Genomic DNA, 27053 nt, shown 5'->3' with positions numbered 1-27053 from the left:
TATATATACACACACACACATATATATATATATATATATATATATATATATATATATATATATATATATATATATATATATATATATATATATATATATATATATATATATATATATATATATATATATATATATATATATATATATGTTACGGTCAAAGCCCGAAATCGGCAAATGCTAGGATTGGCCGGCCAATCCGCGCATTGGCCAATATCGCCTCCCATAGGTCGGTCAAAGTCCGAAACTTTGATTGATTTCGGCCTTTAGCTGGCCTATCCGCAGACTGGCCATGGTGGACCGGCCAAAGTCTGAAATAGCTCTTGATTTCGGTCTTTGACCGGCCAAAGTCTTAATTAGAAGATCATCTGGCTAGGGACGACCGGCCAAAGTCCGAATTAGAAGATCATGAGCAGATTTTGGTTTTTTTTTTATGCCGTAAGGATCATGAAATTAAGTCTTTATTGATTATTAATTAAAGTAAATGACAGAAACATTCAAATTTTTTATTATACTATAGTCTCAATCTATCAATATCATTATTTGTTACAACAAGTTGAACTTTTATGGCATTTAGAATTACATAGCAGCTTCTTATTTTTACACTTGCAGCGATTTGTTGTGCACTTAGTTGTGCAATTGCAGCGAGTGTAGCCTTGGCCCCCAGTCAATGATTGTGAAGATGCGATGGTTCGTAGTGATTTTTCCTCAGTGCCAACTGACGACAATAAGAGCCGTTTTTCGTGAAAAATTGAAAACTCACTTTTAGCATACAGTTGTTTTAGAACACCATGTTCCGTTCCTAATTTATAGAAACCGCCCTCGACGCTCATGACAACTGCAATCACGCTTCGGGGATCACCGCGACCTCTGTCAACATCTGGAACACGGATGCGTACATTGTCACCCACTTCACCATCTTTAAATTTTGTATTTGATGTTTTAAGCATCTTAGCACCTTGAGTTTGCAAGCCAGTATGAGCTGCTGATCTGTGTTCCATGATGTCTTGTTTGTTGTGACACAATCTGCAGGTAATGTTCCCTCCGTAAACTTCGTCTGCTTCATTTGGGTATTCCACAAATAGAATGGACATCGTTGCCACAGGATCCAAAAGAATGAGCTGCACTACAATATTTTTTCACAAACTATACAGAATATGTTGGCCACATTATTGCCACGCAACTGGTCTGGGCGTTCCGCCACGGCAGTAGATGTGTTAGCTGAGGATGTCGTTGAATTTATGGCAACCTCCATTTCTTGTTCAATGTTCTCAAGATCTTCCTCAGTAACTATTTTATCGAGAGCCCATATATGGAAACTAACATGGATTTACATTTTTTTTTCTTTTGACAGCCATATTCTATGTCTGTCTCATGGTCTGACGGCCCTTTTGATCCATGTCGCCTTGCATATAGAATGCTATACAAACAAGAGCTAAACAATACGTTACTCTCAATGAAAACGCACCCAGAATAATGAAAATGCGATCGCAACTTAGTCTAGATCGAACATTGGCCAGGACATACCGGCCAGTGCGCGCATTGGCCGGCCAATGTACGAAATACGCTGTCAAGTTTAAGCGCTTCGGACTTTGGCCAGTACGTCCCGGCCAGTGCACGCATTGGCCGGCCAATGTACGAAATACGATCTAAGTGCTAAGTTATTCGGGCTTTGGCCAAGAGAGCCGGCCAATCCGCGGATTGGCCGGCCAATCCGCGCTATGGCCGCACTTCGGGCTTTGACCGTAACATATATATATATATATATATATATATATATATATATATATATATATATATATATATATATATATATATATATATATATATATATTTATATATATACATACATATGAGTACTTGCACAAAAGTAACATCCCCCCCCCCCCACCCCCACCGCTTCTTTAGTTTTGCGCAACAGCAATCACTGGCCAGAAAAGAAAAAAAAAACAGTTCACCATTTGGCGAGCCAGGTTTAATCATTGGGATGGCGTCACCGTCCACAGCTGTGACAGACCTTATCACCGGTGGGTCTTATCTGGTTTCCCTGGCCGGCCGTCTGCCGCTTTTCCCAATGGCCATCTGGGGCACTCGCAAATGGTTTTTTTTTTCCTAGCTAGTTTGTGAGTCGTATTGATCGGCGCATTCTTTTAGTTGAAAAATAAAAAAAAGAAAAGAAAAAACATGTGCAGGGTTTAAGGTTTTGTTTCGTTTTGGTTGAAACGCGTGCAAGTTTTTGTGAAGTGAAAGGTTCAACGGCACGAAAATGAGGCTGTAAGTGCATGGGATGTTTATATATGACGTCATCATCAATGGGAGTCTAATAGTAAGTTTATTAATCTTAATTCCAATGCTTTTTTTTTTCTATTTTTTATTTTTTACTGTGTATGCTAACTCGGTTTTAGGCATATCTACATTTACATTAGCATAATAAGGATATAGTGTATCACCGATGATGATACTTCACCCAAATCTAAGCCCACTTATCCTACTGTAACAGTAAGTTTATAAATCTTAATTCTAATGCTTTTTTTCTATTTTTTTCTTTACTGTGTAGGCTAACTCGGTTTTAGGCATATCTATCTACATTTACATTGAGTATAATAAGGATATAGTGTATCACCGATGATGATACTTCAACCCAAATCTAAGCCCACTTATCCAACTGTGAATGTAAGCTTTACACTAAACCCCCAACGAAGTTTGTTTCAAGTGCCATTTTTTTTCTAATCATGCAAGCTGGACAAAATATTTGCTTCGGTCTTATGTTAATGTGTGTATCCAAAACAAACTCTTTGATAAAAGGTGGTGATTTAAGCTTTTATAAAACCCTCATTAGTAAAGGGGCGGGCCCGTCCTAATTAAGAATGTGCTATGTGAGGTCAAATGGCAGGTAAATAGAGCTATGTTTAAAAGTTCAAAGGGGACTGAGCTGGACTGCTAACCCGTAAATCTCGAGTTCGAATCCGGGTTCAAGTCAGTAGACCGTCCCTGAGTCCACCCAACTCTGATGGGTAACTTAACTCACGTTAGGGAAAGTAAAGGCGGCTGGGCATAGTACTGACCACACTATCTCTTCATATGCCGAGGTCACAGAAACAAGTGAACTCTACTTCACTTGCCCTATAGACCGTCAGGTTTGAAAAGGGAACTTTACTATTACTTTAAAAGTTAAAGCAATGCCTATAACATTAATAGGGCTTAACAATATTCAAATGTTCCCGTTTTAGTCATGTTTATATATATATATATATATATATATATATATATATATATATATATATATATATATATATATATATATATATATATATATATATGATAAGCATACAGGCAGAACTACTGTTACATGTTACAGAATTGTAATCTTATAAAAGAAAGGATACCTAAATAAGAAAAGCCATTGTTAGTAGCCTACAATGACCGCATACTAGTTATTATTAAAGGCAGTTTCCATTCTAGACATGAAATTATAACTCTATAGGTGTTTAGAAGCATTACATTTTATTTTAATAACACTTTGTATGTGCGTGTTTACCCAACGTATGCCTTTTGTAATAAGTGTGATTTAACTTAAAACTTAATGTATATAAAATGTATATAAAATATGTTTTCTTTTTAAAAACAAAATTAGATTAACATTGATTCAGTTTTCGTCTGTTTCGGATTTCGCCGATCGTTTTCGAGGTGGGGTGTCACCCGCTGCGGCACTTAATGGTGTCACCCCCCAGAGGCGTAGCGACCCTTCCCGGGGATAAACTTTCAATTTTCGATTTGCACCCCCCTCAATATTTCGATTTGCACCCCCCCCCCCCCCCCTCAAGTTTTCGGTTTGCACCCCCCCCCCCTCAAGTTTTTCTCTATATATTTTGCTATTCACCCCCCTAAATGGTGTCACCCGGTGCGATCAGTACCTCCCGCCCCCACCCCCCTCGCTACGCCTCTGCCACCTAACGATAGATGGTATACTGTTTACTTCTGAACTCAGTGACACCAGATGCACTTAAAGCTTAGATCAGTGGGGTTAGCCGTACCACATCCGTAAACTCAATCAGCCATCAACTCTAGACAATAAAATGTAAAGAATCCATATTAAAACTAGCGATCCATTGGGCAGATGAAGTAAAGTTCACATGTTTCTTGACCTCGGCATAGGAAGAGAGGCTGTGGTCAGCTATTTGCACAGACGCCTTTACTTTCCCTAAAGTGAGTTAGGTACCCACCAGAGCTGGGTGAATTCATAGACGTTCTACTGACTTGGACCCGGGTTCGAACTCGAGACTTTCGGGTTAGCAGGTTAGCGCTCTAACGGTTAGACCACACCGTCCGAAACTCTACACAGTATTTAGATATTGACATTTATTTTTGAAATGTAGTTTATTTTTTTAATTTCTAATCTGATCCTAAACCAGTCGGTTTATACACCCGCGGTTACCTAACTCAAAACTTAATCAATCGACATCCATGAAAAAAACTTAAACCTCAACCCCCAACCGCAGACTGTGTGGCCTCGCGATAGAGAGCTAGACTGCTTAGCCCTTAAGGTCACAGAAATAGGTGAACTCGACGTCACTTGCCCCATAGACCGTCAGGTTTGCAAGGGGTACTTTTAACACTACTCCAATTCTAACACGTAACCAACCTCACAACAACCTCAACCCAACATCTCCTACCGAATTAAATCTTAACCCTAACGCATCTTCGACAAGTATTAAAACTTTAACCCTAACGCGACTACTACCGGTATTAAAACTTTAACCCTAACGCATCTTCGACAAGTATTAACACTTTAACCCTAACGCCGCTCCTACTAATATAACTTAAACCTTAACATATCTCCTATACGTATTAAAACTTAAACCCTAACGTATCTAGACTCTACTACCTGTATTAACTTAAACCCTAACGCGACTCCTACCAGTATTAAAACCTAAACCCTAACACATCTCCACCTCTGAAATGTTGCTCGTTTTTTTCCCGTTTTATGTAAGTTTTTTTTTCTTTTAAATGTAAAGACAGACAGCGGGATTCCTGAGGCTGGCAGGGTACCGCCATATGTCCGTGGCGTCAGTCCGTCTAGCGCAGGTCTGGGCAGCACATGGCACCGCGGTCTGCTACATAGCTCCACCGGCACCGTGTGGTGACGCCTCGCTACACCAGCGTTCAAACATTCAAAAAAAAAACAACAACCGCAACTATTGGAGTAGTCGTGGATTTTGGAGAGAGAAAAAACGACTTTGAGGGTGATGAAAAAAAAAGAGGTAGAAGTGATGTGTGGGGGAGGGGGGGGGGGGGGGGGGTATTGAATGTCTACAGCACCGAAGGACACGAGAAAAATTCTTCTGTAGTCCATCAGGCAGGCGACAGCCAGACCAGGTTGCCTGACGACATTCGCGCCGTTTAGAGGGGGGGGGGGGGGGTCGGGTGTGGGGGTGGGGAGGGGGGGTGTACTTGAAGGTGAGGACATCAAGGTGGGTTACTGGGTTTTTTGTTCTAAAGGGATGTGGGTCAGGTAAAGGGGGGGGTGTAGGGGGTTATTTAATGGGCTTTCGTTGATAAAAGAGGTGGTCACAGGCCCTTGTATCATGTAGGAGTTGGTTAATTAAGATCAAGTAATTAATGAGTTGATTGGTGGGGGGAGGGGGTGCAGGCAAGGAGACTAGTAACGATTCGTTAAGTAAAGGCTACGTCACGCTATTCGAAGATATGGTTTTCATTAATATAACACGAATTTAACACAATGACAGACGAATGCTTTTGTTCGCGACATCAAATGATATATGCAATATGCCATGTGTTGAAAGCTTTTATGGGGTGGGGTGTGAAAGGGGGGGGGGGGCAGGTGCGTGGATTTTTGTAACGAAGTTAAGTACTCGATTTTGATGCGATGAGTTATTGGGTTATATTGCACCCATTATCCACTCTTGCACTCATTTTTCTTAGGTTTAGAGCTATGTTGCCATTCATATCTATTTTTTTTTAGATTTTTTAAATGTATATAATACCCATTACCCATAGCCATTGCTGTATATGGCATTGCAACGTATATCCATTTTATTTTGGAGTTATGACACCCATTATTCATAATCTTGGCTCTTTACTGTATTGCTTCCCGTATCCATTGTTTGAAATTATATACACCCATTATCTATAATCTTAGATCTATATTGCTTAACACGCATTATTCTTTGTTTAAAATTAAAACCCATTATCCATAATCCTGGATCTAGATTGTATTGCACCCATTATCCATAATCCTGGATCTATATTGTATTGCACCCATTATCCATATTCCTGGATGTAGATTATATTGCACCCATTATCCATAATTCTGGATCTAGATTGTATTGCACCCATTATCCATGATCCTGGATCTAGATTGTATTGCACCCATAATCCATAATCCTAGATCTTTATTGTATCGCACCAATTATTCATAATCCTATATCTAGATTGTATTGTACCCATCATCCATAATCCTGGATCTAGATTGTATTGCAACCATTATCCATAATCCTGGATCTAGATTGTATTGCACCCATAATCCATAATCCTAGATCTATCTTGTATTGCACACATAATCCTATATCTATGTTGTATTGCACCCATAATCCATAATCCTGGATCTATATTGTATTGCACCCATAATCCAGGATCTATATTGTATTGCACCCATTATCCATACTCGCTGAGCGACACTGCATCCATTAACCAGAGTCTACTAACGCCTGCATCCATTCTCCAACATTTAGACCTATCGCTTTTTTTTTCTAAACGTGCTAGCAGCCTTAGCAGCGGAATGAAGAGCTGTTCATTTGATATCAATCTGCTTTTAATTCTCTCTAGTATACTCACCCCCCTCACCACACACACACGCAACCCCCCCCCCCCCCCCCCCACACACACACACACACACAAACCCCCCTTTTCTCACCATTACAGCAAAGGAAGCGTTTAAAAAAAAAGTTCTATATTAACTTAAAGTTTAAAAAAAAAAACAAGGACTGGAATGGAAAAAAAAAAAAAGAACTGGAATGGAAACGGACCGAGGTGAATTCCGTTAGGCAGGCACACGTCGAGGTTGTAGAGAACCATCTGGCCTGGCGACAGTGGGTCTGCGGAAAATCTGGCGAAAACATTGACTTCCGTATTCCCTCCTTCGCCGCGGCGTGCCGGCGCTTCATGGCGCGTTCACACCACTGTGAAAATAAATAGCGGAGCGAGCAGATCAGCAGAATGAGAGAACCGGCATTATTTCATTGGTAAAAAATCAGCAGATTTTTTTTTGTTAGTTATAGCATAGATATAATCAGTGGATCAGCAAAAATCATCAAAGAGATTATTTTTTCGACAATTTTTATGTCCATTAGCAATCTAAACTTTGGATGATTTATATTCGTAATGTTTAGGGATCATGTTAATTTTTTTTTTTAAATTCGGCCTTCGAAAAATTTTGTTGAAAAAAAAATTACGCAAAAGCTGGGATTTTAAAATTAATTATGCAAATGAATGGGGTATTTCACGATATAACAGCTTGTTCCTTCTTAATTAGAAATAATTGGAAAGCTTTGCAATACGAAAGAATATTTCATTTGAATAAATTATAGAAATAGCTTTAAAAAAAAAGAATAGAATAAATAGCTGTTTCAAAACCAAATTGAAGAAATAACTGTTAAAACAAAAAGAACGTCATATTTAGGACGGTGTTTTATTCCAGACTTTTTTCTCCGGGGGTGGGGGGAGGAGGGGCGCTTGAAACTTTGGGGGGGGGGGGGTGGGGGTGGACACTGGTGAATATATATTCTATCTATATAAATTCTTTTTCGTTCAGGGGGGAGGTGGGGCGGTAGAACGTGCTTTGGGTCCGATGAAATGCCTGAAAGAAACACTGATGGGGGGGGGGGGTGAAAGGTATAAGGTGAGTCTTCCCTTTGACGTCATTTAAGGAAGTCTGACTTTGTGTGACCATGTGTAGCAATTTTATGGCATATGCAGGTGTGTGGGGGGGGGGGGGGGGTGAAAAAAAAAAAATCGATATAAGCAAATATAAGATAAAAGAAAATTAAAGGCAGTGTTATATAATATGTTTCTATATTCCGCTCTCCCCCTACAACAACACAACAAAAAAAAACCAAAACCGAGAAATCCTTCCCCCCCCCCCCCCCCCCCCCCCCTCCCCCCCCTTATAGTTGTATATAATAAGTAGAAGTCACATAGCGCTAGTCTCTCCACGCACAGAGAGCCGTGGACGGTTTTTAGTACAGCCGCAGCCGACAGGGGGAGATAATTGCGTGATAGCCTTCTCGCACCTGACCACATTTAATGTGTGTGTGTGTCTGTCTGTCCTGTCCTGTCTGTGTGCGTGTGTGTACCGCAGACGACACAATCTAAAACCAATCATAAACACAGGGGCTTTGATTGGGTTGTTTAGCCTGGTCTGGTCTTCCTCACCTGGCATTTCACCATTCCTTCACACCCCCCCCCCCCCCTCTCTCTCCTCTCCTACCCCCACCTCATATCTGTCTCTATACTTATCTCGTCCCATGCTTCTGTAATTGTCTGCCCCCTGACAGTTCATTACTTCGCGCTCGTGCGGTAGGTAGCGACTACTATTTTAAACACCTGTAGGTAGCGACTACTATTTTAAAATAAGTAGGTAGCGACTACTACTTTAACAACCTGTAGGTAGCGACTACTAGGTAGCGACTACTATTTTAAAATAGGTAGGTAGGGGACTACTACTTTAACACCTGTAGGTAACAACTACTACTTTAAAACATTGTTTTACATGTAGCGAGTAATAATTTAACATATGTAGGTAGCAAACTACTATTTTAAAATAGGTAGGTAGCGAGTAATAATTTAACATCTGTAGGTAGCGACTACTATTTTAAAATAGGTAGTAGCGACTATTAATTTTAACACCTATAGGTAACAAAAAAATTATAAATACTAGGCCCAATATGTTCACCCCTGTTGGAAGCAACTAGTTTTTAAAGCCTGAATGGGACTAGTAATATCTAAACGATGTGGGTAGAGACTATTATTGAAGTAGAGTTCACCTGTTTCTGTGACCACGGCATATGAAGGGATAATGTGGTCAGCACTATGCCCAGCCGACATTACTGTTACCTAACGTGATCAGATCTGTGTGTATTCTGAGGCGTCCTACAGACTTGAAACCGGATTCGAACTCGATACTTTTGTTAGCAGATGAATGCTCTACCACTTGACCAACCCGTTGAATTTTCCAAAAGCCTATAACTTGAGTACTATTTCAGATAGATAAATGAAATTTCACAAGTAAGATCTAATTCTCTGCCTTCTTTTCGCTATTTCCGATTTCTCAAAAAACGCATGTGAATTTATTAAGTACTAATAATATTCCGCACTATTATGCACATTTTGTTTGGCGTTCACTTTGTGTGCAACTCTTTTTTCTACGAGATTCTATTCTATTTTAAAAAGTATTTAAAATGGATTAAAAATCATGTCTATATCCCGAGTTGCCATCCCCTGTTGTTTATATAAGAATATTCGAGAAAGTTATGGGGAGATCAATCCCGGTTTATTTAAGTCGTGTGGTCTGTTTTTCTGGTACCCGTGGCAAAGCCAATGCTTATCTATGTGAGTCGTGGGTTCGATTCTAGACTCTATACTTACAAAAAACAAGAAAATTCAGCGATCACTGGGTTATAACAATGGTGCAGAGTTTAGGATTAAGATCGCATTAAATTATCTAATCCGGCTAACAGTCCAAAACATCTTTACATTTGCGGGCAGGCAAATAAAAGAATAAAGCAAAGAATTTTTAAAAATCATTTTCTTATTCTCAATTTACTTAGAATAAAATCACGTCATAGCCCAAGAAACAAAGCTTCAAGACAAACGAAACTTCTTCGGTTATTTATTTTTTAATATCTTCACATTACCAATGGTACCTGCAAAAAAAAAATCTGCTAAAGACGGCGCCCTGACTTTGTATACCACCAGGGGCGTATGGGGGGTGGGGGGTGGTGGAGGCACCCGAGGTAAACAGATTGTTAGATTCGCGCGGCTCTCGGCGCTGGGCCGGCGCCTGCTTGTGTTTTCACGTGTTTTCGCTTATCCCAACCATCGTTCAACACTTGGCCTGAGCCGTCAGCTGAGCGCCACTGTGGCGCCACTTTTTGTTTTCTTTCTTAATCGTTACACATGTGCGAAAAAAAGGGGGGCGCTAGGGGGTGGTGCTGAGGGGGGGGGGGGGGCGGTTTGTATTCGTCTGGTGTAGTAAAAAAAAAAACCCCGAGCTCAGATTTTTCATGATGTTTTCGCCATATTGAAAACACGTGTTGCTCAAAGAATAATGGGGGGCTCTTTCCCTTTCGCGACCTGACAGCTTTTCCGTTGGTTTCCGGAATTAGTGTACCCCCCCCCCCCCCCGTCCCTTTTTTCGTATCCTCTCCTCACTTGCAATATTACTGGGTTGTGGTTTTTTTGTTGTTTTTTTTTTAATTTTCATTTAAATTAAAAGTAACACTAGACTTTTAACCGTTATCAATTCGTAGTTTTAGGAAATAAAGTAAAAAAAAAAAAGTACTTTGCTTTTAAGCTACGAATAAGGTAAAGCGAACTGTTCTGTGTTTTTAGTGTGAGTAAGGGTAATTTGCGATCTCTGTGTTGATAATATCAACACTTTTTGCTAATTGTTTTTAAACCCCATTTTGCGTTAAGGTACCAAAATGTTAATTACAATTTAGAATATTTCAAAGTAGTATTTTTAACAAGGAGTAAATAGTTTCACGCTGATTAATTAACCTTTGTGTTCACCATCTTTATATTTCTCACTCATCCTCCTAAGTCCCCAACCTTCTCCAATATACAACACCACACCTCCCCCTCCTCCCACTCTTCTCCTTCATACATCTCCATCACCCCTACCGTCCTCCTCACAAACTCCACCCTCTCCCACGTTTCTCCTGCATACACCTCCATCACCCCTACCTTCCTCCTCACACTCCCCCTCCCTCTATGCCAACCTTCTCCTCCTCTCTTCACCACCCCCCCCCCCTCCCCCCACCTCCCCTTATCCCACATGTTGTTTACCAATCACCGAGAAAGAACAAATAAATGGATCAAATTACACGTGCCTCGTCCCGGCCCTTAAGTCGTGGGTACCGGGGATTCTCTGGAACAATAATCTTTAGGTGCCGCCAGACACGGGTGGGTGAGCGGACATGGGAGACGGAGAGAAAGGGCGCCGTGTCTGAATGGACCTGATGGAGAGAAAGGGCGCCGTGTCCGAATGGACATGATGGAGAGAGAAAGGGCGCCGTGTCCGAATGGACATGATGGAGAGAGAAAGGGCGCCGTGTCCGGATGGACCTGATGGAGAGAGAAAGGGCGCCGTGTCCGAATGGACCAGATGGACCAGATGGAGAGAGAAAGGGCGCCGTGTCCGAATGGACCTAATGGAGAGAGCAAGGGCGCCGTCTCCGAATGGACCAAATGGAGAGAGCAAGGGCGCCGTCTCCGAATGGACCTAATGGAGAGAGCAAGGGCGCCGTCTCCGAATGGAACTAATGGAGAGAGCAAGGGCGCCGTCTCCGAATGGACCTAATGGAGAGAAAGGGCGCCGTGTCCGAATGGACCTGATGGAGAGAGGAAGGGCGCCGTGTCCGAATGGACGTGATGGAGAGAGGAAGGGTGCCGTGTCCGAATGGACTGAGGCGAAGAAGAACAGAACGCAGCTAGGAAGAAGTAAATCAATGTTGATAGAAAGACGGTGGAAGATTGCTAGGGTAGAAAGATAGAAATACGTCATGGATTGTGATATGTGCAAGGAAGGAGGGAAAGGAAAGATACACTGACGAACGGACTGAAGGTCTGAAATATCATAAGATAGGAAGAAAATGCAAGATGGACAGACAGTAGGAAAAAAAAGAGAAATAAAATACAAGATCGACAGAAAGAGAGGAAAATAGAAAGAACATGTAAGTTGGCTAATCATAAATAAATATTTTGAAAAAGAAATGAAAATGCAAAATGGACAGACAATGAAGAAAAGAAAGGAAATTTAAGATGACTAAATAGTAATAAATATTTGAAAAAAAAAAGAATTAAAAAGAAAATGTATGATGGACATACAGAAAAAAAAAGTGCAAGATAGATAGACAGTAGAAACCTAAAGAACAAAAGAACGAATTTAAAAAAAAAAAACCACATAGCTTTATATTTATGTGTTTACATATTATGCCAAAAAAAAAAACGTATGCGTGAGTCGGCGTGATGGGTTTGAGTGTAAAAACACGTCTGTGTTGAGCCGCCCCCCCCCCCTCCCCACAACAGCTGCGGCAGATCCCCGGGATGAAGATGAGAAGGCCGATAGACATGGGTGAGGTGCCCAATGCCAGAACGCCTGGCGCCACAGCACCTGTCGGCTGATGTCTTCCAGACGCCGGGTCTGCCACTGCATACTGGCATCGCGGGCGGCTTTTTAGCAGCGGCGGCGCCTGGCGGAGTAATAAGGTGGGGGCAGTAGCGTAGCGAAGGGGGGGGGGGGGCGGGGGGGGACATACGTCCCCGGGCGCCGACCTTAGGGGGGGCGCCAAATTGAAAGTTTGAGGGGGTGGGTGCAAATGAAAAGTTCGAGCGGGGGGTGCAAATGAAAAGTTTCGAGGGGGGGGGGGGGGGTGCAAATCGAAAATTTGCTCCCGAGGGGGCGCCAAATTGAAAGTATGTCCCCGGGCGCCGGGAAGGGTCGCTACGCCTCTGGGTGGGGGGGGGTGTTCTTTTTACATACAAGCGTTGATGAGGTGTAAAAGAGTTTTTTTTTTAAATTGTTGTTTTAATAATGTTGTTAAAGTTAGAAGTTAGCATCAGGTTAAGTTTCTTGTTTAGGGCTTGGGCACAGAGTACGGATTTGCGTTAGGATAAGGTTATGTTAACGAGTAGGTTAAAAATTGCAAAAAAATTATTATTAATTTCCATTTCTATTGGAAGCAATTATACTGATTAATTAAGGGAAGCTATTTTTCCCAAGTTCATTTTATAAAACGACTTTCATGGAATTGCATTAAATGTGTCCGTTTGTTAAAATAAAAGGGGAAAAAAGCCACTAGAAAAACATACTGGGGAAAAAAAGACAAGCAAAAGGGTATAAATAAATTAAGTAATAGAAATATAATCATATGAAAAAGAAAACATTACATACACAAATTATAGGAAAAGTCAAAGGAAAAATGTCACCGGTAAAAAAAAAAGTCACAGAAAAAAGGTAGAACCTAATTTTTACTCAAAAAAAAAGCCTCCAGATCTGAGCTTTGTTTTTTAGCATGAGTTTACATGAGCTTAAACCAGAGCTGAGCTTAGGTTCAGCCTGAGTTTACACGAGCGGCGCCTCTAGGGGCCCCGGAGATTACCATCGTCGTCTCCCCCTCCCCGTCTGTTTGTTGATCGAGTCTTGGCACATTACCTCATTTATCTCTCTCATCCCTGCCTCGCTCTACGCCAGCTCGAGTGATACTATTTATAGATAGCCGACGCCATTAAAAAATACGTGCGCGGATTTTTTTCCGAGACAAATCTAACTCTATTAAAGTCTAATTTATCATTTATCTCGGTGCTTGCATTGCGTGTAAGATGGCCGGCGGGAATGATGAAAATCGGAACAGTTGGTTTTTTTTATCTATCGGTATTGCTGTCAGATTTAAAGAACAAGCTAGAAGGAGCTTAATGTCTTGGGAGGCTGCAAAATCAACAGTCGGGGACCGGACTAAATTGTTTAGGTTCGGTAGAGGCCCTATGCTACGCAAGTCAGTAGCGTAGCCAGGATCGTCTCATGGGGGGGGGGGGGGTCAAATTTTTGCAGCAGTACATAACCCGGGGACAAACTTTCGATTTGCACCCACCCCCCCCCCTCAAACTTTCGATTTGCACCCCCTCTCAAACTTTATATAAATACCGAGGGGTCTATGGGGGGTTATGACCCCCCCTAACCCCCCCCCCCCTGCCTACGCCACTGACGCAAGTAGTTAAGATGACTTAGGCAAGTAAGTAGAATGAGGGTTAACTTTCGCGTTAAATACGGTGTTTCTTTCAGACATTTTACTCCGGGGGAGGGGGGAGAGGGTACTTGATAGTTTCTGGGGAGGGGGGACTAAATTTACCGGGAGCTCTTAAATGTTGCCTTGTATTAGTGAGCATAAAACAGTTCTCAGAAAAATGCGCAAACGGAAAAATGCGCAAACAGAAAAATGCACAAAATTCAATCTAATTATACTAACACACTTTAATGTTTTTCATATTTCGTGAAATTTTATTTTCATCATGCTACAATTTACATTTGTTTTTTTTTTAGTGTTTTTTTTTTTTTGTTTTTTTTTTTTTGCAAATGACTATAAATGTTCGATTAAAAAAAATCCATTGCGCCCATTCATTTATGTGCGCAATTTTTCCGTTTCGCATTATTTCCGGTCACCACAGAAAACAGATGAACTCTACCTTAGCTAACTGATTTCAGGTGCGGGTTAATTATTCATTGAGTAGTTTATTGCGGATTGTAATGTCGATGTAAAGTATAAAATATAGGCCAGATGAATCGATGCGAGCTGTCTGACTTCGTTTGTTTTAAGAGACATAGAAGAGAATTGTAGTTGTCAAAAATATTGAGAACTATATGGTATCGTACTTACATGGCAGATGTGTCTTTTAACTGGTGGTGGTGAATGTAACTGGTTGTTGCTGTTGCGAGTGTAGGTAGCCAGCGGTGTACTGTGTGGTTTATGTGGATGTGTTTTTGTATAGGATGACGATGGTGTTATTGACAGTTTTATTTTACGGCTTTTTGAAGTACTATAACATAGGGCTAACAGTCGCGTTTTATTGTGGACGATGGTGTAGGCTAACAATAGTATTATAGTATGTGCTAATGACGGAACCATAGTGTGGGCTAACCCTGAAGCGACAATACGGATTAGCAACGGAACTATAGTGTGGGCTAACGATGGTGTTTTAACGTGGGCTAACGATTAATTGGGGCTAACAATGAAATTATAAAATGAACTAGCAATAGCGCCACAAGCAGGAGCATGGAAAGGGAGATGGGGGGGGGGGGGGTTGTTACGGAGCGAACTGCTGACACCATTCAAGCAGGTGACACCAAAACTAAAAAAAAAAAAATTGTAACATGGAAGTCTGATTTGTTTTCAGTAAGTTTACTAATCAAAGTTAAAATAGGGGGACATCCAAGTTTCTTTTAGTTTTAGCCCATCGTTGGCGGAAGGAGATGGGGGGGGGGGGGGGGTGTGACATCCTAGTTTATTGAGCAATTGGGCTAACGATGAACGCAAGAGAGCTACACTATGGATCAGTAACTGACCTACAGCGTGCGTTATCAATAATCTGGGCTACTGATGGTATGTTATAATAGGGTAATGATGGTATCGGGCATAGTGCTGACCACACTATCTCTTTGCCGAGGTCACAGAAACAAGTGAACTCTACTTCACTTGCCCCATAGACCGTCAGGTTTGAAAGGGAAACTTACTGATGGTATCGCGTATGGCAGTACATCCCGACCCTGAGTCCAAGCACAGGCCCCCTGCGGCAGACAACCAGGATTAGCCAAGTGTTGAGCACGCGCAGACATGGTCTCTGTGAATAGGCCCGGGTAACTGTTCCACCGTCTCCCCCAGGGAAAGGTGACAATCGGAGCAGAATTTTTTTTTTTTCAATTTCTAAAGCGGGAGTTAATATTGCAGTCTTCTACCCGGCTTGCCATCAGTACCGTACCGTCACGCGCTTGCATGACGACAGATGGCTGACGTCCGTCTCGCTCGATTGACGCGTATGACTTCTGCTCGGGGAACACCAGCAAACACCATCAGAGTTACCCCCTCCTATTGACCCGTGCTTTGGGAGTAGCGTCCCTTGCTGGTATATACCGCTCACCTTCATTAAACAATTTAATCAGCCCGCTTGAAAGGTTATTGTCACGTGATCCTAATAACGCTCTAGTTCGTGTATTCATTTCCGGAGTTGATTCGTGTTTCTCTGAGTAAAGCGCTTACCACTTAGAGAGACGTATATTTGTGTATATATATATATATATATATATATATATATATATATATATATATATATATATATATATATATATATATATATATATATATATATATATATATATATATATATATGTATGCATATATTATTTATTTTTTTATTTATTTATATATACATAGGCCTATATATAGACATATATATATAATATGATCGTATATATATAATATGATCGTATATATATATATATATATATATATATATATATATATATATATATATATATATAGCCTTTATATGACCTACACAAACGAGGCATTTACCCACATAAAACAATGACCTTATTGCTATCAACGTTTCGCGTTAAACGGTGACGTCATGCTGTCTCAAAATGGCGCACGTGACACCATGGCGGGGGACCACCGCGGATAACCCAAACAGTCTTGACCCCGGGGTGACCCGCCCCTGGTTCGTTTCACGAGCCGCCGATAAGGATCTGTCATCGTCGTCTGGCATCTGACGTGATAAATTTGTTGGACGTGATAGATGGGTCAACAATTTGTTGGACGTGGTTATGGGACTCAAAAGGGGTCGGCGTGTTTGAGTCGGTAAAGCTCACGGCTGCTAAACTGAAAAGTCTCGAGTTCGAACCCTCGGGCAAATGAGGCTCTTAAGTTGGGGACAGCCACTCTTCTAGGAGAGACAACTCCAAACAACTGCTGCCTTGTAGTTTGTTCTTGGTTGGACAAAGGCTATGGAAGCAAATTCAAAAAGAAAAGCAGGCTGAAATCGGAGTCAATGGCCTCAATGGTGCATAACCAGTTGACACGTATCCTTAATTGTGCTGGAGGCGTGGGCCAGGGGTGGCTCTGCAAGCTTTAGCCGTGAGATAAAAACTTAGAAAGTTTTGTAATCAAGTTGTTTATAGTTATTCCAGTTTATTAGTCAATCAATCCCGTTAGCTCAGTAGTCGAACAATCACGCTAGTTCAGTGGTCGAACAATCCCGCTAGTTCAGTAGTCGAACAATCCCGCTAGTTCAGTAGTCGAACAATCACGCTAGTTCAGTAGTCGAACAATCACGCTAGTTCAGTAGTCGAACAATCACGCTAGTTCAGTAGTCGAACAATCCCACTTGTTCAGTAGTCGAACAATCACGCTAGTTCAGTAGTCGAACAATCACGCTAGTTCAGTAGTCGAACAATCCCACTTGTTCAGTAGTCGAACAATCACGCTAGTTCAGTAGTCGAACAATCCCGCTAGTTCAGTAGTCGAACAATCACGCTAGTTCAGTAGTCGAACAATCACGCTAGTTCAGTAGTCGAACAATCACGCTAGTTCAGTAGTCGAACAATCCCACTTGTTCAGTAGTCGAACAATCACGCTAGTTCAGTAGTCGAACAATCACGCTAGTTCAGTAGTCGAACAATCACGCTAGTTCAGTAGTCGAACAATCACGCTAGTTCAGTAGTCGAACAATCCCACTAAATTTGTGTTCGGCCACATGGTCACCAGCATATAGCTGTCTGAAGTAATTAAGAGCAATTAGGGGGAGAGTTAATGATGGTGCTGTTGACAATACGTATGATTTGATACCTCAAAAAACGATCTAAAAAAGGGTGAAAAATATTACCAAAATACACATTATTAAGGTTTTTTAAAAAGGGTACCGATAATAATTTTTAATGAAATTTACGATACTGTTTTTATATCGATTATTTCAAACTAAAAGTTTCTTTAAGACCAATTGATGTAAAACACATTACTAAATTGTTGTTAAACTACAAACAAAAACAAGTCAATATGAGATAACCATGATGTGTTGTTTTTTTTTTTTTTTATTGTCTCTAAAAAAATTGAGAATAAATCGTATGTTTGATGACACACGGGGTATTGTAATATTAGTAATAACAACCTTTAATTTTTCTTTATTTTTAATTGGTGAAATCAATATTACTTCCCTTTCTCCTATTTTTCTTTCCGTTAAAATGGTCGACGTTTAAATAAAAAAGACAAGATTCTCCAAGCAAGCCGCCATGACTAGACCCACCCACTTGCCGGTACTTAGACAATATGTTTTCATTTCTCAACCAGACGACAACCCCCGATTTGTTAATTGGAAAAATGTCATCACCCACTGGTCGGGCGGCCGGCGGCCATTGTGTGTCACGTGGCTCGAGCGTCTCCCCCCCCCCCCTTTTCCACGACCCTCAGGCCCGTGATTTTTAAAAAAAAATGTTGTTCAAGGTTTAAGGTTAAAGGATTAACCTTAAGCTATGGGTTTTGTTTTGGCTAGTGGGTGGGAGGAGCGTGAATTACGGCCCGGGGGAGGAACGCATCGTCCCCGGGGAGGGGGGGGGGGGGGAGATGAATGTAACAACATTGGTGACATGGGTTAAGCCCTTAATGCCGCCGTGCGACAGGTATTGGACCTCATCATCGCCGGACGTCAGTCATCTCTGGGCCGGAAGTACGTCACACGTCTCCCGTCTGCTGCTGATTAAAACCAACCGACGTTTTTAGCCGTTAACATGATCAGGTGTTTTCTTTTAGGGGTAAGCTACGACTTTCTATTTTAATAAATTAAGCATTTAAACTATATATATATATATATATATATATATATATATATATATATATATATATATATATATATATATATATATATATATATATATATATATAGTTTAAATGCTTAATATATATATAATTTATGTATGTGGGATAGACATATTAACTGATAATTACAGGCTTCGCTCTTGATTCTACGTGAGTTCATTTTTAGAAAGTTAGAATTTTAGAGTATTGCAATGTGCGCTTAAGTAATCTTTTGATTGTAACATTTGCTATCAAGATGTTCTTTTTTCGAACAAAGGGTCATATTTAAAATAACAATAATATTAATAAAGGATAAATAGACAATTTACTGATATATATTTCCATATCATTATCTGAGTTATCTTCAAGCTTTTTTATTTTAAAAATTTGAATATTTAAAAGAAAGAAATTATATTTACTAGGATGTTTTCAGAGAATGTCTATTTAACAATGTAGCCTACATGGTGCTAGTGTTATTTTATATACATAAAAATATACGCACAAAACATTTGGTATATAAACAATGCGGAGTTCGCTTGGTCGGGTCGGTAAAGCTCATGGTTGCTAAACCGAAAAGAGTTTGAACCCCGGGTAGACGAGGCTCGATTGCTGGGGGCAGCTACCCATTTTTGGAGGAAAAAAACTACACAATCAAACAACAGCAACCTTGTATTTATTGGGTGGACAAGGCTATCGGAGCAAATTAATAAGAAAATCGGAGTCAATGGCCTATATGGCGCATAACATGTTGACACGTGATACTATTTGTGTTGTAGGGAATCCCTACCAACATTAAGATTAAGAACGCAGAAGAAGAATAAGCATTGCGTGATAGAAACAAGAAGTACTTTTTCGACATTAGGTCTTTGCCTCTGATGACCAAATGGACATTTTAAAATTTAAGAAAAGTTTTAATTAATCTATATATAGATAGTTTTTTTTTTTTTGTTTCTTGTAAAATTTTTCTAACAAAATGGACATTGTGCTAAACGGTCTTTGAAATTAAAATACTCTTACGTGTTATGTGGAGTATTTTATATCAAGATATTATAAATGGGTGTTTTTTAGTTTTATAAAATCAGAAAGAAACACATAATGAACGTCAATATGAATATATTGTTACTATTTAAACACTTCTTTATTTAAAGAAAGCTGCAGGGCACTGTTTTCATTTTTTGGCTAATATCATACACCTAACCCTGACATTCGTGCATGCTGACTAGAAACTGCAAGACTTTCTAGACTGAGGTTTAATTTAATTGTATTTAAGTAAAAATAGCAGCTTACGAGGTCTGAACTGGATATGGATAAATGTCGACGCATTAGTTATTAGTAAATTTATGTACTAAATACGTTACTAATAACGAGCTAATAACGAACATTAAAAAACAACATCACAATAAAGGTAATAAAAATGTATTTCCTGTTGGTATATTAATGAAAACATTGGTTTTAAATGTGTTTGAGATTTCCTGAGCGACCGATGCGTTTACTAATAAAACTAAAGAAAGAAATATTATTTTTTGTACTTATTTTAAACACAATTTCCACCCATATATAAACAGTGAGAGGTTGACTTGAAACCATTCTGGTACACAATTTAAAAATGATCAGGTACCAGACCACGGTTGGCAAAAAACGAAGCACTTCCGGATTACGAAAATAAGTCATGCTAATTTTTTAAGTTTTTTTTTTTTTATATTGCCAATCCATTTTTTTAAATAATTAGCGATGGTTTACATATTGATTGAAGTTTGATCTTGTGCGCCCCACGTGATGTATGACAATGCCTCAATGTCAGTATGTGACAGTGCCAGATGTCATCATGTGACAGTGCCAGGTGCCACGCCAATTGTGAACACAATGCGTCACTGCTTTAATTTTTTTTCACTCAAATCACCTCGTTTGTCCCTACCACCCCCCCTACCCCCACCCCCGGGTCGCCGTGTGTCGGTCATTAGACGGAATTATTTATTCGTCAACGCCAATCGACGTTATTTCCCCCCGGTGATCTGCGCATGCGCCGTCACAGACAACAAAACACAAAACCCAAGCAGTAGTGCGTGTGTGTGAGGGTGTGTGTGTGTGTGTGAGGGTGTGTGTGTGTGTTTGTGTGAGAGTGTGAGTGTGTGTGTGTGTGTGAGGGTGTGTGTGTGTGTAAGTGTGGGTGAGGGTGTGAGGGTGTGTGTGAGGGTGCGGGTATGTGAGGGTGTGGGTGTGTGAGGGTGCGGGTGCGGGTGTGTGAGGGTGTGTGTGTGTGTGAGGGTGTATGTGAGGGTGAGGGAGTCCCCGCTTCTGCCTGTGAATTATGAAAGCCGTAAAACAGCTGGTGGCCATCTTGAGATCGACTCAGGAAACGTGTGGGGGGGACGGGGGGGGGGACATCGGTGATCTCCCTTGAGGCTGGACATATCATTACCTCCCCCTGACGGAAGATAGCACTAATGAATGGACTTGTAAAAATCACGTGCGATCGGGTGGGGGGGGGGCGGCTCATCGACCCCCCCCCCCCATCTGCGCGCCCAGGAGCATATAAATGTATCAATAATTCAAACCCGGATTTTTTTAATTTTTTATTCTTCTCGACAAGTTCTAACTAGTTCCCCACTGCTCGTTCTACCCCCCCCCCCCTCCCCCACCCCTTTCCTTTTCCTTCTTTGAACGTGATTTACTAGATGGCGTCATGTATTATAAAAACCAACCCAGGCTCACCATCTTGCGCTGTTGAATATTTCATTCCCCCTCCTCCTCTTAATGCTCCTTGTTGCCGCCACCGTGTGATTAACATTTCATGGTTCGTCCTGCCGTTCCGGCTAGGCCAGGTGGGCGTCAGGTCGATTCCCGTGATGCAGTTTGGTGATGCACGTTGAAGGTAGACCGTAGAGGCAGGGGGGGGGGAGTGATTTTTACGATCAGCAATTTAGGAATTAAAAACTCACAAAGAGAAGTCAACTAGCAATCAACTTGACTTAACATCAGAAATATGTATACCGTTTCATTATATATATATATATATATATATATATATATATATATATATATATATATATATATATATATATATATATATATATATATATATATATATATACGTCAGCAAAAAAATGGTTTTTGTTTTTCGATAAACGTGTAATTGATTCAATCCATCGATTTTTAATTGGACGACATTAAGAATTCTATTTATATCCCACCCTTATGGCGACACGTATCTTAACTCGTCTTAAGTGTACAGGCCCAGATGTTGCAGGGGTCATTCGCCTCTTGTCGTCAAAACCCAGGGTCTGACCCGTGAGTATCGCTAAATGTTGCGCGGTCGAAGTAGTCTTGTGGCGTATGGAAGCTGGGACAGTTCAACATGTTCAACAGTTGAACTCAAGTTTAATTGTACTACTTACATATAGTATTTTATACAAATCTGAAGCTTTGTGAACTATCCATGTAGCAGTAAGGTTATTACATACACCATCTACATATAGAAGTATATACACAATCTGCATACAGTGCTACATATACAACTTACATACAGTTATGCATGCACAACCTATATACAGAGATACATATACAACCTACATACGATATACATGGTCTACATACAGTACTACATGTACAACCTACATATAGTGCTACATATACAACCTACATACAGTGCTACATATACAACCTACATCCAGTTCTACACATACAACCTACATCCAGTACTACATACACTATCTACATACAGTACTACAACCAACATGTGCTGCATATACAGTCTACATAAAGTATTACATATACTACCCACATACGACAAACATTGTTAACATATAAAATACGTACACAACCTACATACAATACTGCATATACAATCTACATATAGTACTACATATACAACCTACATACAGTGCTACATATACAATCTACCAGTGTTTCTTCCAGAATTTTTTCTCCGGGGGGGGGGGGGGAGCTGGGGGAGGGGGGTGTTGGGCGGACACTAGTAAAAGTATATGTTTACTATATAATTTCCATCACGTTCCGAAGAGATAACTCTGCATACAGTACCACATATACAACCTACATGCGACATACATTGTCTACATACAGTACCACATATACAACCTACATACGACATATATTTTCAACATACAGTACCACATATACAACCTACATACGACATATATTGTCCACATACAGTACCACATATACAACCTACATACGACACATATTGTCTACATACAGTACCACATATACAACCTACATACGACATATATTTTCAACATACAGTACCACATATACAACCTACATACGACATATATTGTCCACATACAGTACCACATATACAACCTACATACGACACATATTGTCTACATACAGTACCACATATACAACCTACATACGACATACATTGTCTACATACAGTACCAAATATACAACCTACATACGACATACATTGTCTACATACAGTACCACATATACAACCTACATACGACATACATTGTCTACATACAGTACCAAATATACAACCTACATACGACATACAGTGTCTACATTAGTACCACATATACAACCTACATACGACATTGTCTACATACAGTACCACATATACAACCTACATACGACATACAGTGTCTACATTCAGTACCACATATACAACCTACATACGACATTATCTACATACAGTTTCACATATACACTCATTACTGTCCCGTCGATCGATCACGCTTATCCCACGTGATGTATATCACACGCACGCGTCATCTGACTCGTGCCCCAACACGTGTCACAAGCTACACACACGTGTTACACACCACACTTACTCCATCACGTGTCACCCTTACACACACACACACATTCACACACCTGTCACCTGATCCATTTCTCCAATCACACATGTTCCATGTATTCAATACATTTTAATTTTTTTTTCATCATCCCTGTCCCTCTATGTTAAACCAGCTGTTGAGGAACCACGTGTTTGCTAGCTGTTGTGTTGTGGATCTGTTGTAAACCGTGTTCAAGAATACACTTCATAATACACGTGCATGTAGTCAATCTAAATATGAGTACATAAGTACATGACGTCAATTTAAATAGATAGGTACTTGACATCAAAGTACACATAGTAATTAAGTGCATGTCATCAATACAGTCATATAATAACATAAGTACATGACACCAAAGAACAAACGATAACTGTGGGCATATCATCATTCTAAATAGATAAGTACACAAGTAGGCCTACAAGGTTGGTAGGCTTGGTCGAGTAGTAGAGCGTTTAGCTATTTGCCTGAAGGTCTCGAGTGTGGATCTCGGTTCCGACTTATGACGGTAGGATTTCCGTGAGTACCCCCCACCTCAGGGACGGAGTGGTCTAGCGGTAGAGAGCTGGACTGCTAACCCGTAAGTCTCGAGTACGAATCCGGGTTCAAGTCAGTAAAGGCAGCTGGGCATAGTGCTGACCACACTATCTCTTCATATGCCGAGGTCACAGAAACAAGTGAACTCTACTTCACTTGCCCCATAGACCGTTAGGTTTGAAAAGGGAACTTTACTTACTACTACCCCCCTCCCCCCAGCTCCTGTGGGTACCTAACTTACGTTGGGGAAAGTAAAGGCGTCTGTGCATAATGCTGACTACATTATCCCTGCTTATGCCGAGTTTAAGAAAAATGAAATCTACTTCATCTGTTCAATGGATTGCTGGGTCTAAAGAGGAAGTTTACATAAATAAATGACATCAAAGAACAAACAGTAATTAGGTGCATGTCATCATTTTAAACAGATGATTTCATAAGTACATGGTGGGATGCCATGGTCAACTAGTTAGACCGTTTAGCTGCTAGCCCGAAGGTCTCAAGTCCGGTTCTCGGTTCAGACTTGTGATTGTAAAATATAGACTAGATTTGAACCCACGCCTCACCAATCATTGCGGCCCGTAAACCCAACTTCACTACTAATGATTGCCTTACAGTTTAATCTCATAGACACGACCAATCAGTGTTAAGTTTCTTGTCACGTATTAGTCTCTAGTGGTAATTATCACTTGGATCATCTGTGAGATTTTAATTAGTCCCAGCGTCAGCCTCCGATTGATTTTTTTAAATTAATTTTTAACAAAATATAGAAACATACGGGAGTAAAATACAGAGAAGTGGGGAGTATATATGTAGTTTTGTGTAACAGCGCTGAGATGGAGGGGGAGGGAGGTTGTCCTATGGATCAAATGATACCTTACGCCTACGGTATACAGCCCAGCCTAATACTTAAAATAAACAATAAAAGTACTCGGCGGCAATAGCGCGGCCGTAAACGAAGTCACGCACGTCGGGTGGGTACGGCATTCTTGACTTTTTTATGCTTTGTGATGAGTAGGTGAAGGCGTGGAGGAAGGAAGATGCTGATTATCTATTGTATTGGGTGACAAGAACTATCAGATTCGTATAAAAAAAAACGGCCACATTCACTACCTTTAACGATGAGTGGCGGAATGACACACTACCTAGCGGCGTATATACTAGAAAGGATTAACGTTGAAAAACTGTATCTTTTTTTTTTATCAGAACTATATTAGGGGGAAACAAATTTGTATTCTGTGTGTTTGGAGTAGGATTTCTGGCTTTAATACTGTATTTATAGCAGCGATATTGTGAGTGTGTGTGTGGGGGGGGGGGGGGGGGGGGAGGGGGGCAAATTGTCTGCGAGAACATTACGTCATATGAGTACAACACCCCCCCCCCCCCCCCCCCAAAGACATAACGGCTAATACACGTAGACGAAACCAACCATTTGACCACTGGTAATGGTCAGCTGTAAATATGTTTCAGTGTAGATCAGGCTGATCTGATGTGTGGATGAATATAGGTAAATCCTGACTGCTGCAGTGGTAGGGTGGACCCGGGGAGAGGGGGGGGGGAGGATAGGTAGGTCGTGATTACTACAGCCGATGTTTCTAAAAATAGATTAGTCTAAAAGAGTACAAGACACGACAAAATAAAAATAAAAACACGACAATTTACCACGATACCGACCACATCTTGTTAGATTGACCCAAGTGGAATTGGAGAAGAGAGAAAGCTAATTTCTGTCTAACAAACACCTGCTTGAGAGCAGTCACACAATTGGTGGTGTGGGGGGGGGGGGGGGGGGGGAAGGGACAATTAGTCTCTGACTTTTTCTTCTAGATACTTTTCCGTGTTTATTTTTTAATTATATTTTCTTTATATTTACTGTTTGTGTAGGTGTTTTTGTTGTTGGAACTAGTTAGGTCCCTTCTGTGTGATCTTTTCCGACTGGAAACACAAAATCAAATGTTTACAACTTTTTCATTCAAAGACACTAAACGACAGCGGAAACACAACTCTTAAATCGAGATTGAACTCTGTTGTACTCAGTTAAAGAAGCGAGATGGGAGGGAGGAGAATATTTGAATTCCTACTAGTATTTCCTTTTAGTCCTTTTTTTTAAACTCTACGGTTAAACGTTAAGAAAAGAAACATTTTTATTTCATATTTTGGAGAGATTATATTTGAATTCATTTAATTTGTTAGGCTGTTAATAAAAGTGAAATGTGTATTTCTTCAAGAAAAATTTCTTACTTGCCCTATTGAAGGCGTGATATACACTATGTGAAAATCTACTGAAGACATGTTATATTATGTGAAAAAGATAAATAAAAAAACTATCACAGGAACAAACACTATTGAAATGTGAAAATTGTATTGGTTCGAATACAACAAAGACTTGCTGTATCTGCCTAGATAAATTTAGATAAGGCTGGCATCTGATTTTTTGCATCACTTTACTATAAGACTGTAAGATATTTATCCTCAGATGTGCGTGGATAACATTACTAAAAACTAGGAAACTCTAATTAACAAGCTATGTGATAACTTTGTAAATACTCATAATCCAAAAGCTACAGTAAAACTTGAGAAATCTTTGTATTAAAATTGTTTCAACTTTTACACCAAATGTTAGCTTCGGCGTAAAGACAACAGAACAAAGACTTGGAGAGTTGATTTGATTTCTTGGGTTTTTTTTTCATGTCACACCAGGGTCAAAGTCCCCGGCTGACAAAATAATGCAATTAAATCATCCCAATTCGCCAGAGCCGTAGAAAGATGGCTCCGAGGGATGCGGGCCGCTGGACGTGTACAGTGCCGGCGTTGGCTCGGTGGTCTTATTATCGCGGCCCACGGAAATCTCCGAGGCCCACAAAGTCCCCTCATCGGCCTACGGTGATTTTGTTGTTGTGGACAATGAGGAAGATTTGCTACGGTAACCATCTTTTGTCTGTCCCTTGGTCTGCGCCTGGGTAAGGAGCTTATGCGGATAAGCTCGGAGCTTAGGGCAAGTTTCGGCGGAGCTCTGGCATCGTCTTAAGTACGGCGACGTCCGGCACAGCTCAGCCGGTCTCATTGTCCGGAACGAGATTTTCTTTTT

At 40.5% G+C, this 27053-nt stretch overlaps 1 protein-coding gene across 2 annotated transcripts in view; it reads left to right on the top strand.

Moving 5' to 3' along the window:
• Positions 1–27053, top strand: part of LOC131956693 (protein CBFA2T1) — an 82591-nt gene that overhangs the window by 32893 nt on the left and 22645 nt on the right. Inside the window, exon 1 of one of the 2 annotated variants that reach the window (XM_059321250.1) lies at positions 2226–2323. The exons of the other annotated variant lie outside the window; for it this stretch is intronic. The gene's annotated coding sequence lies outside the window, so the exon portion shown is untranslated. Of the gene's footprint in view, positions 1–2225; positions 2324–27053 lie in introns of those variants that run through there. 2 annotated transcript variants of the gene reach the window in all.

Source organism: Physella acuta, unplaced genomic scaffold (assembly GCF_028476545.2).
Source record: "Physella acuta isolate Inbredline_101_S28 unplaced genomic scaffold, ASM2847654v3 ptg001170l, whole genome shotgun sequence".
NCBI classification, from domain to species: Eukaryota; Metazoa; Mollusca; class Gastropoda; family Physidae; genus Physella; species Physella acuta.
The sequence above is the reverse complement of the archived record's forward strand: the minus strand, read 5'-3'. Positions and strand labels throughout refer to the sequence as shown.